Below are 13529 nucleotides of genomic sequence, written 5' to 3'. Positions count from 1 at the left end.
AAATCTCCCTCCCAGTCTCAGGTCTTTTGAAGACTCCAACAGGTTTTCTTCAAGAATGGTCCTGTATTTGGCTCCATCCATCTTCCCATCAATTTTAACCATCTTCCCTTTCCCTGCTGAAGAAAAGTTCCAGTGGGCGGAATACTTTCGCAAAGCACTGTATATATATATGTATATTCACACCGTATACCATATATATTCGCGTATAAGCTGAGATTTTCAGCCCACTTTTTTTGAGGCTGAAAGTCCCCCTCTCAGCTTATATGCGAGTCATATACGCCAGGGCGTCAGCAAGGGGGGTCAGCGGGGGAGAGGGAGCGGGGGTGTCAGATCATACTTACCCCCTCCTGGTGCGTCTCTGCAGCTCCCCCGCTTCTCTCACGGTCTCAGGCTCCTTCCTTCAGCAGTCACGTGGTACCGCTCATTAAATTCATGAATATGAGCATATTCATGACTTTAATGAGCCATACCACGTGACCGCTGAAGGAAGGAATAGCTGCCGGAGACCGTGGGAGAAGCAGAGCTGCAGAGACCACGCCAGGAGGGGGTAAGTATATGCGAAATTCACCTGTCCCTGGTCCACCGCTGCATGCCACTCTGTACTCCACGTCCTCTGTCTGTGACATTCAGGTCAGAGGGCACGATGATGTAGTCAGTGAGCACCGCACCCTCTGCCTGAACAGTCACTGACAGAGGACTTGGAAGACAGAGCGGCGCTCAGCGGTGGAATGGGGACAGGTGAATATCTCAGGTGCCGGGGCCCTGAGCCAGCAGTGACATCGGCACCTGTCCCCCATAGCACGTCAGTGTTCCCGCCTGCTCTGGACACTGGCACCTGGCCCCCAGCGACAAGAGGTGAGTATGTCATTTTTTTATTTGCAGCTATTCTAAGGAGCATATTATGGGGGCATAATCTATGGGGCAGCATATGGGGCATAATCTATGGAGCATCATATGAGGCATAATCTATGGAGCATCTTATGGGGGCATAATCTATGTGGCATTTTATGAGGGCATAATCTATAAAGCATTTTATGGGGGCATAATCTATGTGGCATCTTATGGGGGCATAATCTATAGAGCATCTTATGGAGGCATAATCTATGAAGCATCTTATGGGAGCATAATCTATGGAGCATCATATGGGGGCATAATCTATGGAGCATCTTATGGGGCATAATCTATGGAGCATCTTATGGGGCATAATCTATGGAGCATTTTATGGGGCCATAACCTTTATGGAGCAGCATATGGGGCATATTATTCTATGGAGCATCTTATTGGGCCATTATTGACCTTTGAGCAGCATTATATGGGGTGTATTTTGTATGGAGCATCTTATGGGCCCACCATTAACTGTATGGAGCATTATATGGGGCTCCTGATTCAATATGGATATTCAAAAAATATGTTTTCCCAGTTTTTTGTGGCAAAATTAGGGGGGTCAGCTTATACTTGGGTCGGCTTATATAAAAAAGGAAAAATAACAAATCAAATCAAATTATAAAATCGCACAAAGTATGTAAGGTCTGTGAAAGAATTTTGAATTATAAAAATATAGATTTATATATTATTTTTTATAGCAAAATATAGATTTTTTAATTATTATTTTGCTTTAGTTTGCAATTTACTGTGACCGTTTTGTCTTGTCTTCGAGAATTCCATTGAAAGAGTTGGTTAAGTGGTTCCCCTGAACTCACAAGTGGCGAGAGCTGTCACTTTTACCAGAGAGAGGCTAAGGTCACACAACTGTTTTCTCCCCATCTGAGAAAAATTGTTTGGTCATGTTAATCAGACTCTGATCAGACTCTGATCTGAGTGGGATCCATTTTTCCCAGAGATCAAAAAAAAAAGTTTCACCACATTCTCCATTCTGACAGTCCGTGAAAACTGGACTGTACTCGGATGTCATCTGAATGCAGTCCGATTTTCTTCACGGACCTTTAGCCTTCCATTGTTGATTTTGATCCGACACTCAGATTAAAATCAAACATGTCAATCCTAAAATCTAATTGGAGATTCATATCACCTTTGCATGACTTATTGCTTACACAGGTTGAGGTGCCCATGTGCTTATTCAACTATGCTATTTTGGCAGGAGGTAGTACACCACAAACTGATGCATCTCGACCTCTGTAATTGATTACAGCATCATTAAAGAGACAGTGCAAAATTTTACTTTACTGTATCTTCTCATTAGGCCTATCATATTTTTGGACACAAATACTTTTTTTTACCATGTAGCAATTATTAATTTTTGAGTCTCATGTCCCTCCTTTTTCATTTCTGCACCTTTTTTGAATTTTAATCATGTATTTTACTATGTCATTAATAAAATAAAAATATTTTTAAATTTATTTTGTTCTCTTAGCCACTCCCTTTTCCCAAAGATTACATTCACACCTGGGATTTTGAAAAATAGTATTGACAATATTTGCGAATTAAAAATGGGACTTAAGCAACATTTATGAACAAGCAGTGAAGATCTAGAAGAGGCGAGTGAAGTCCCCAATTTTGTTTGCCAATTGTTGCAGTAGTAAAATTTTGTAAGTTCATCCTACTAGAGACCCCATCAATTTTTGGGATCAATTACTCATTAGTGCTTTGGAATGACTAAATCTTTTTACGAGAAATGTTTGTAATCAATTTGTAAATCTATATAATGATTTGCCGGTCGCTTTCTCCGTCCTTTCCTACAATCTTGACCATTCTTAAAACTGAGAGTCTTGAGACCCTTTAAGTGCTGATAGTAAATATCTACGCTCAGTACAGTTTGAAGCTTCATCTTAAAAGCGTATTATGTAAATGTTCCTGGCAATCTTGATTATAATTATACATAATGAGGCCACCTCTCCTATTTCGATATCCAGTTTAATTGTTTTATTTGTTTAATTGAGCTGTTTAATTTGTTTGGATGATAGTCACAGCTAACGTGTCAAGGCAAGATGGAACGGCACTGACGTGGGAGCGATGCGGCTGATCATGGCGGCCATTGTGATTTTTAAACTGATTGGTTTTTAATAGCTGTTAAGTAGGACATGTTTGCATGTGTATCCAAGCGTGGACACTGGCTTGTGTCTAGGCCCCCCTATCAAGGCCCATCCATATAAAAACATTACATTAAAGGGGTTGTCCACTACTAGGACTACCCCATCTTAAACTAAATGTTCGCCCCCGATAAAATAATAAAGCCTATACTCATCTCCCGTACCGGCTCTGTTCCTGCAGTGTCAGCACTCGCCCTCCCCGAGGCTGTGATGCGGTGGTATGACACGTAATGCCCGGTGCCCAATCAGAGCTGGCATCACTGTCTCCACCTTCAGTCAAACTGACCATGAAGAGGAAGTGCAGGATCAGCTGTAGTCCAGACTTCCGCTTCATGGTCAGTTTGTCCAAAGGCGAAGACAGTGACGCCAGCACTAATTGGGCGCCGAGCATCATGTGTCATTACACTGTATCACATCCCCGGGACCGCGAGTGCCAACACCGCGGGAATACAGCCGACAAGGGAGGTGAGTATGGGCTTTATTATTTTATGGGGTCCAAAAATTTCGTTTAAGAAAGTGTTGTCCTAAAAGTGGACAACCCCTTTAATCGAATTAGGGAAAAAAATCCCCATTTTTATGGTATTTACCAGTGTAATGATGGCTGGGTATGGTGTGGGCTCACCTCCAGCACATGGGGACCCAACATAAGACATACGATTATTTCCTGTGTTGCAAAAGGGCTAAATTTATATAAAGCGTTTTAACCGTTCTGAGTCATTGAGATGACTGTACATTCTGTCCATGTGCTGCTCGCTGAGCACGGGCAGCACACTAAGTCATCTGAATGAGTCAGTGCACACACACAGTTTTTCATATGGATAAATGGCCTGTGTGAACCAAAGCAGCATGTACCGGTCTGGTGTTTATAGACCAGGTAAGTGCCCGTCATTAGCAGGCAGCATTGGGCTCCTTTTCTATTCACATAGAGCCGGTCCCATCTGCAATTTGGGGACTTGACTGTTCTTCAGTCAAGTGACCACTGCTCACAACATGTTCATTAACCCCTTCACCAACGGGCGATTTTCTATTTTTTCGGTTTCGTTTTTTTTCCTCCCCCTTCTTCCAAGAGCAGCAACTTTTTTTTATTTTTCCTTTCACATTGTCATACAAGAGCTTGTTGTTTTGCGGTATCAGTTGTACTTTTGAATGACAACATTCACTCTACCACACAGTGTGCTGGAAATTAGGAAAAAACCAAGTGCATTGAGATTATAATAAAAAGCGCAATTCTACAGTTGTTTTTACTTTTATTTTTTTCCATTTCTTCACTATATGGTAAAATGGACCTGGTGATATGATTTGCAGATACCAAACATGTATAATTCATTTTTATTTAAATGGTGAAAACTAAATTGGAAATTTGAAAATTTGTAAAAAAAAATGTTTCACCATTTTTTGAGACCCATAACATTTACATTTTTTGGGGTCTGGGGCTGAGCGATGGCTTTATTTTTGCTCACTGAGCTGGCGTTTTTACTGATACCACGTTATGGTAGATACTTTGTTTTGATCGCCATTTTTTGAACAAATTATTTTTTATTTAATTGCTTTATTTTTAATTTGGCAAAAGGAAGGTGATTTGGACTATTATATATATTTTTCATATTTTTAAAAACTTTATTTATTTATTTATTTTTTACTGGGGAAATAAAGCTGTGATCGTGTGATTGCTTGTGTCATACATAGCACTGCATCAGCATTACTATGTATAGTGAAAATCACAATCTCCTGTGAACGCTAGCTAAATGCTGGCTTTCATAGGAGAAATGTCATGACAAGCAAGGAAGTCTACAGCAGACCCCCCCCGGTTGTCATGGCAACCCATCAGTGCCCTACAATCACGTCATAGGTGCACTGATGGGCATGTGGAATGACGCGTCCCTCTTGCTGACGTGTGTTAACTGCCACTGTCAGAGATTGTTAGCGCCATTTAACAGCAGTGGGAAGCACTTCACTCCACCGGCAGCTGTTAGAGGCAGATGATGGCTGATTTAATCAGCCATCATCTGCCACTAAACATGTGGGTTCATCATGAAAGAACACATTAAAGGCAGGGACACAATATATAACGCAACTGTAAGTCATATGTCAGGAAGGAGTGACCATCAATTAAGTTCTTCATCCCTTGTCAGCCCACTATGTGCTCATAAAGTGGAGTCTGAGATTGGCTGACACAGGATGAGATCCCTGTGTCATTGTACAGTGCCTGCAACTATAAGGGGCCCTCTCTAGACTCCTTATAGTGGCTGTACGTTTTGTTCACTTCACACTGAGCTACTAAGCACTAGTGTTTCTGTTTCCTAAAAACTCTTTTACCCTCTCATCCATCTTGTGGAGAGCCACATACAGCTCTAAGATGGTATCATGATTAGGGATGAGCGATAATAGCTTTGGATAAGTCCTTATCTAAATAGTTATAGCGCTTTCCGAATAGCTGCATTGGAAACCCGGATACCTAGAGCTCTCCCCGATAATCAACTGTTTGGTACCGCAGCTGCATGTGTTGCGGCTGTGTGACAGTCACAACAGGCTCTCCATGCATGTGTTGTGAGTGTCACACAGCCGGATCCACGGGTCCACTAACTCCCTCTACAGTCTGACCACTTTCTGTGATAGCATCCCCATCTTGGCCCCTATCCTGTAATAATCTCTCCCATCCTGGCACCTATCCTGTAGTAATCTCTCCCATCCTGTCCCCTATCCTGTAATAATGCCCCCCATCCTATTATAATGTTCGCCATCCTGTAATAAGGTCTGCTGTCATGTAATAATGTCCCTATCCAGTAGTAATGGTCCATCCTGGCCCCTTCCTATCATAATGTCCGGTAATAATGTCCCATGTAGTGGCCCTTATCCTGTGATAATGGCCCTGTCTTTGCTCTCATCTTCTAATAATGTCCCCCATTCTGGCCGCTTTCCTGTATAATGTTCCCAATCTTGGCCCCTATTGTGTAAAAATGTCTCTCGTTCTGGCCATCCTCCAGTTATAATGTCCCCAGCTTGGGACCCAATCCTATAAAAATGTCCCTCATACTGGCAACCTTCTCCAACACATTTAAAAAAATGATTGTTCTTACCTGAACCCTCTACCGGCGTCATTTTCTTGCTCCATAGTTGGCGCAGGAGGAAGGGTGGGGTTAAACATGGCAGTGATGTCATACGTTGCCCGCGATGGGCATCAGCTGCTGGCTTCTGATTGGCAAACAGCTTGTATAGCTATTGCAGTGCAGAGCGGCGGTAACCTCGGATGCACATTCAACTGGATACAACCCTGGAATCCGGCAGACAACCTGACTCCAAGTGCCAGTTAGCGGTCACACCCTTTAGGACTGGGATCTATATGCCATTGACCAGATATACGCTAAGGGCAATGACCCAGCATCAATTATGAGGCTTGAAAAGTAATGATAATAAACACATCAATTAAGAAGGGAGCCACGGGAGCATTCGGAGTTGTGAGCGATAAAATGAGTTTGAGGGGGAGGGTTTACATCTTAGGTTTATCATGATCTAGAGGGTCCCCATTGGATTATAAGGGACATTCAAGTTGCATGGAATAACTTCTCTGCAAATCGAATTTCTTGGGAAAATTTGCAGAATTTGCATTTTATCCGATTCACTCACCTTTACGAGCTACCTACTGTCTGTCTCTATGTGGATTGATTCTTTCAGTGTTTAATAAGTATTTTTTAATCACTATTAAATATGTTATATTTTAATATTATATATTGATATAGTTGTATCATATTCATGACATAGGTAACAATGACTATTGATAATTTGTATGAAGCCATTTCAATCTTTTTTTTTTTGCTGTTGTAAGCCCTTGTTAACACAATAATGATGGAGTCATTCCATATTTATCGCTCATGTACAATGATATAATATTCCTTAACTATTGGCCTCTGTTAAAGTCAGCACATTGTCTGTGTCTCATTATTCCATCAAGTGATATTTTTCCGGCTAGTTTAATGAAAAAAGTGTGAAATAATTGTTAGGAAACAGCCCATGTGACTCTACAATGGCAAACCTCGGGATCGAACATTTCTACGCATCATCTAATGGATCCATAGGACACCGATCTATAATAAGGTTGTGTGCATGAGGCTTTATGACAGTAACATAATCCAATTAAAATTCCTTGCATTTGCACTGTGATTAGTAAACCCTCTCTGCTGGCATTTAGGGAGTCTATTATGCAATTGGGTTGTGATGAATTGGAAGCAATTAGAAATGACTGCAGGAAAATGTTTCCAGAGAACAACAGATTCGTTCAGTCAAATAACTGAGAATTACTGATGACATTTGGAAAGTTGGAAGGTCAAATGAAGACCATAGTAATCCAGGTGATGAGATACATGTGCTGAATTGATACTGGGAGAAAAGTTTTTTTTTTTTATCCATATGTACCATCCATCTGTACAATAAACAAATGGAAACTTTATTCAGGGGATGCATGGGAACTATGAACTGTAAAAGTTGCCAGACGGAGAAATCTATCAAAACTGATTAAACTGATATGCTTTCCACTAGAGAGATTAGTGTTGCAGCAAGCAATTATGATTGGAAGCCAAACCTTAAAGAGGTTGTCATCTACTGGACAACTACTTTTTAATAACTCATCTACAGAGCAAAACGTAAAAAAAAGTATACTTTACTAGAGGGGCCATTCTACTGTGTATTATGCCACCCCACATCATAATCCCGAGAGTAGGATCGGTGTTAGGTTCCCTTGTCAAAAGCCTCTTTATTGCGTTTCCCATTTGGTCTCCAGATCAATCTCCAGGTATCTTTGTGTCAAAGACAAAAGAAAAAAATAAACATGGAATATGATAGACTCCCATTCAAGCCTCCATTGCCATTTTGCTCTGCACCATGACAGTCTTTGAGAGTGCTGGTGTGACAAAATCCCAGGAGTAGGATCAGTTTGCTGTTCCCTTGTGAAAGTCTCTTTAAGGCGTAACCCATTTAGTCTCCATATCAACCTCATAGCATTTAAGACAAAAGCAGCACTTATCATGGAAGAGGATAGACCCCCATACTAGCCTCCATTGCTGCCTTGCTCGGCATCATAGTAACCTTTGAAAGCAGTGACGTCATGTCAACGGACACCTTCTTGAGGGAATGTCACACTGGTCCTTTGCCAAGAATTATTGTGATGGGTGGCATAATGTACGGTATCAAAACCCTACTAGTATTCATTTCAAGTACATTAACAGGTCTGCATTTTATTGATTTGGTTATGGAACCCATAGTCCCATCACATAGATCAGGGACGTCATTGATTGGCAATTCCAAAGGGAGCTGCCAGCAGCAGATCTTGATAATTTCCATGCCGAAATGCATTCAGCACGGCAGAGCATTCCTCAAACAACTACTAACAACCACATTAATAGCAATAGCAGACAAAGCTGTAAGTGTCAAGATTTCTGTACATGACACTCATGCTGAGTTAATCAAGATGTTTCAAATATTTTGTTTCCATTTTTCATCATTTACATATCATTAACATGTCTATCCATCCTGTGATTTCCACCACGCCATGACATTTCTTTCTTGGTGTTGCAATTTCAATGTTAAGTTGCATGTATATACATTATATATTCGCACTTATATATATCTGATACACAACTTTTGAGTAATGACATACAACCATAACAGTTGTATCTTTTAATTTTGCCACTTAGTAACCAAATATCAGCTATTGTTCTGTTGCAATGTTCCATATGTAAGAACATGTCAGCTAATAATCAGTTTCTGAAAAGCTTGTTCAACCAATGAGAATCAATATATTTGCACTTCCTGTTTCACTAGTACAAAATGGCCGACTTAGCAAAACAGAAAAGTGGCAATATCTCACTTGTTGAATAAAGTATAATTACCAAACTTTGGTAGTTATTTTAATTTTTGATTTACTTAAAGTATAGCTAATTTTCCATTTTAGGTCAAAATCACTTTAATTTTTAGTATGTAAGCTGCAATATATGTTTATTCTTCTAGTGCTTACTGCTTACATAAAAACGACTCAATGCAATTCCAGGAATCACATGAGGCAACTATTTCTCAATACCCGTAACATTACACTGATTCATTGGGCTACTTCTTCCTAATAAATACAAATTATCCTCTCATCATGGTTCCAAATTAATATCCAATTAAACCACACACAGTATATTAGATGCAATCTGGATTCTCAGATCCTCAAACAGCGGGATCTCTTTTAGTTTTAGGGACGTGTTGTTTTTTGGAAAAATATAATCATGCATACGGGTTGATCATAGCATATTTTAGCTTAGTCTTTGGTCACATATTGTTTACCTCATATATTACATTAATATATTTTTATATGCCTAAAAAGGATAAAAGTTACACTATAATGTTCCCAGAGATGTTTGGGGGAAAGAATTTGACAATGTATAGATTCATGATACAGTGGGGCAAAAAAGTATTTAGTCAGTCAGCAATAGTGCAAGTTCCACCACTTAAAAAGATGAGAGGCGTCTGTAATCTACATCATAGGTAGACCTCAACTATGGGAGACAAACTGAGAAAAAAAAAATCCAGAAAATCACATTGTCTGTTTTTTTTTTTCATTTTATTTGCATATTATGGTGGAAAATAAGTATTTGGTCAGAAACAAAATTTCATCTCAATACTTTGTGATATATCCTTTGTTGGCAATGACAGAGGTCAAACGTTTTCTGTAAGTCTTCACAAGGTTGCCACACACTCTTGTTGGTATGTTGGCCCATGCCTCCATGCAGATCTCCTCTAGAGCAGTGATGTTTTTGGCTTTTCGCTTGGCAACACGGACTTTCAACTCCCTCCAAAGGTTTTCTATAGGGTTGAGATCTGGAGACTGGCTAGGCCACTCCAGGACCTTGAAATGCTTCTTACGAAGCCACTCCTTCGTTGCCCTGGCGGTGTGCTTTGGATCATTGTCATGTTGAAAGACCCAGCCACGTTTCATCTTCAATGCCCTTGCTGATGGAAGGAGGTTTGCACTCAAAATCTCACGATACATGGCCCCATTCATTCTTTTGATAGGAACTGAAGGAGTTAAATTGAGTTCTGTCTATGTTGCATTCTCTTGTTTAAAACCTTATCTGTTCTTCGAGGAGATGTCTCAGACATCTCCCTTGTGAACCAAGGTCAAATACCTCTGCTTTTTCGCCTAAATGACTTTCTTTGTCTAAAACAAGTTGTAAAATCATTTGTACTGCGCATGTCTGTAAAATGTTTAAATTCTTTACTATAAAAGACGGAAGCCTAACTGATAAGCCAGAGGCGTCTTGGAGGCATCCTGAGTGGTATTATACAGCTGGTGTCTGTGTAGTTCTTCTCGATGGAGCTGATTTAATTAGAGACATATGATGCTTCACACCTAAGAACATCGGTCCTTCAGATGAAAGAGTAATCTGAGGGATCCCGACAGTTTCCTGGCGCCCGAAACAGGGACCTGATATAGGCACCTCTCCAGGACTACCCGATCTACAGACCACTCCAGTTACTGATGAAATTGTGAACAGCAGACCTAAACACCTGGCCAGGTAAGAGATCAATTTTTCTCTTCTCTGCTCTTCATAATCTATCATTATAACTAAGGTCCGTATAAAGGGGAATCTAGTAGAGGAGGGGGCCGTAAAATCAGGTCCATATAAGAACTCTGAGGAAATCGGGTGTGACACGCATATGTAATTTCTGCTCGAATGAGAGGTTACTGTAGGTTCTGTCTGTGCACAGCTATTTTTAGAAAAAGAGCTGATGCAAATCAAAATGGGAGAGGTCTGACATTATGGAATATAAGGCTGGGTGAACAGTTCATACTGCGCAGCCCGGACGGACAAGTTTTTCACAATAGACGGTTCCGCACTAGGAATAGAGGAGGTTGTTGAATGGCTACTTTGATTTGAAAGGTTGTGGAAAGTAGACAAATAAGCTGCACAGTAGGTATTCGTTCAAAGAGTGGTGATATTGCCTAACTGGGTCATGTGACAGCGTCCTTTCGGGGAGGTCACCGCCTAAGCTTAAATCAACACCCTTTACGAATAAACCTTGTGACAGATAAGAGTGTGACCGAATGAGCACAGGACCGTGAAATGAGCCTGTGACAGGATATGACTGAAGAACCCCAGTAGATGGACACTTTATTTACAATCCTGTGTGTTGTGGGAGTATTTCTGTTCGGATGCTACATAGCATATAAGTACACGAAACACGTAGTACACCGAGGAACAGACACTCCATTTAGCCTGTTAGCACCTTAGGAAGAAGGTAACGAGGTATAGTAGAGCCTAGTCTTGAGCTTACCCAATACACCACCTAAGGCAGGGGACTAACAGGAAGACAACAAGAGAGACAGGATAAGAATAAAAGATAAGATGGGGAACAGTCAGGGAAAGATACCTGAAGAAGGAAATCGGTTATGTGATATAATTGAGGATAGATATGGAAGTAGTGCAGCAAAGAACCTGGAAAAAGTATTAATCAAATCCAAAGTGCAAGATAGGCAGGCTGTGTGAATCCTTGTATATATGTCTATGAGAACCTCTGAATAAGATGAAAGATGAGTAATTGAGTAAAAAAAAAATCAGTGAATGAGCACGTATGAATGAATCATCACACATCATTTTTGTGTCAAGAGATTTGTGACCTTTCTAGTTGTGGTGGAATCCCGGACAGATGCGTTATAGATATTTCAAATCTACATCTGAGACTGAATGAATTGAGTAATGATATAGTTCGTGTTATATGTGGCATTACATTGTAAAGTTTCCTGAATGCATTTGGCCAGAAAAAGGGCAAGGCATGGTTAATCTCATTATACAGTTATCTGCCCTTACAGTGAAATCCCGTGATTTTGAGTTTCTTTGTAGAAATTGATTTTGATAAGTCTAAAGAACTACAGAATTCTGTGAAGGACGACGCTGCATTCTGATGGGAGGGGGGAATGATACCGCTGCGTAGTTTTTCTTCTCCCTTCGCTCTTATCTCTGCTGAGTGTGAGCTGTGCTCAAAATTCTCTGTAATTCTATCCGTAAGGTACACGCTGAAAGATTTGTGCATTTTAAAGCAACAGTACTTAATTGAAGATTGGAAGTTAAAAGTAAGATTTGGTGCCTAATTTAGAAGGGAATTGTAAGTGATTGCTTGGTCATTAATGTGTTTGAACCTGCTTCTAGTTGTGTGATTGATTTGTATAGCAAATTGTGTCAAATTACAAGAGACAGAGAAGGAAGGAAGCAGTAAAACAAGTGGGACAAACATTGAAAAAGGCAAAAATACCAGAGTGTGAATGTTTGGATGTACAAAAAGGCACAGACAAGGGAAGAAAATAGCAAGTGAATAAATGATGCTTGAGAATGTGCAGCAGTATGGAAGGTGTATTATGAATGTTTGATTGACAAAGTGTAACCAGAGACCCAGACAAAACAGATGGACTTGTAAACACTGTGGTCAGACTCAGACAAATCCAGACTGAATAGCTACTTGTGTGACCTGTGCTACTGACCTAAGAGAATTGCACTAAATCCTATCCAGACAAGATCATAAGAAGCTGACATAATAGTGTGGATAGTGGGTAGTGGGGACATTGGCCCTTGAGGAGTAAGCTGACAGTAGACATCAGACGGCCAACCCCATCAGGACCTAGAAGTGTGACTAGAATAAGAAAGATACAGGTGTATTATCCCTGGAGCCCCTCTGACCAGCTAGCTTTGCTGAAGCAGCTGCCTGCCCCTGAAGACCAACCATTCCCGTTTTACAGACACATAAAGGAAGTACAGCAGACATATAAGTGTACCTGGGCAGACCTAGAGAGGTTGGTGAGTTTAAAGGCAGGTGACGCACTAGATCATATAATTAAGACACACAGATGTGACAAAGAATCAGGCTTGGGGCATGGATGATAAATCTGCACGATCTGGGGAGACGTACTGTGAGTCACTAAGACAATGGGCTGCAGTGGAACAATCAGAGCAGTCTGTACTCCTGACTAATGTGACACAGCAAAGAGGAGAGAGAGTAGAGATATACCTTGGACGGTTACAGCTGAAATGGGCAGACATGGGGTACATTTGCATAAACCCACTTGATGTTAGAATACTGGTGAATGCATTCATTGACGGTATGAACAAAGACTTACGAGACGCAGTACAGACAGCCAGACCTGAATGGAGACATGTAGATCCGAAAGACCTCCTTAAGGTAGCTAAAGAAATTGAGCAAACAAGGATAATAAAACGACCTGTCATGTATGCTGGAGCACAAGGAAAAAAGTGGAGACGTAATAGGGAAGGCATGTGAGATGACACTGACGATCCATGCCATACTCCTACAAGTTCAACCAAAACATCTGTCTATGGCCAGACAGCTCCGACTTGAGTGTGCTCTACTAATTCCTGAGTATGTCACTCCTCAAAAGATGTAACGTTCTGAATCCAGCCACCCTCCTGCCTGTGGATTCAGAAAAGGGGGAATTGG

This window comes from Dendrobates tinctorius, unplaced genomic scaffold, assembly GCF_039654945.1.
Source record: "Dendrobates tinctorius isolate UK_male_01 unplaced genomic scaffold, ASM3965494v1 ptg000029l, whole genome shotgun sequence".
In the NCBI taxonomy this organism is placed as follows: domain Eukaryota; kingdom Metazoa; phylum Chordata; class Amphibia; order Anura; family Dendrobatidae; genus Dendrobates; species Dendrobates tinctorius.
The sequence above is the reverse complement of the archived record's forward strand: the minus strand, read 5'-3'. Positions refer to the sequence as shown.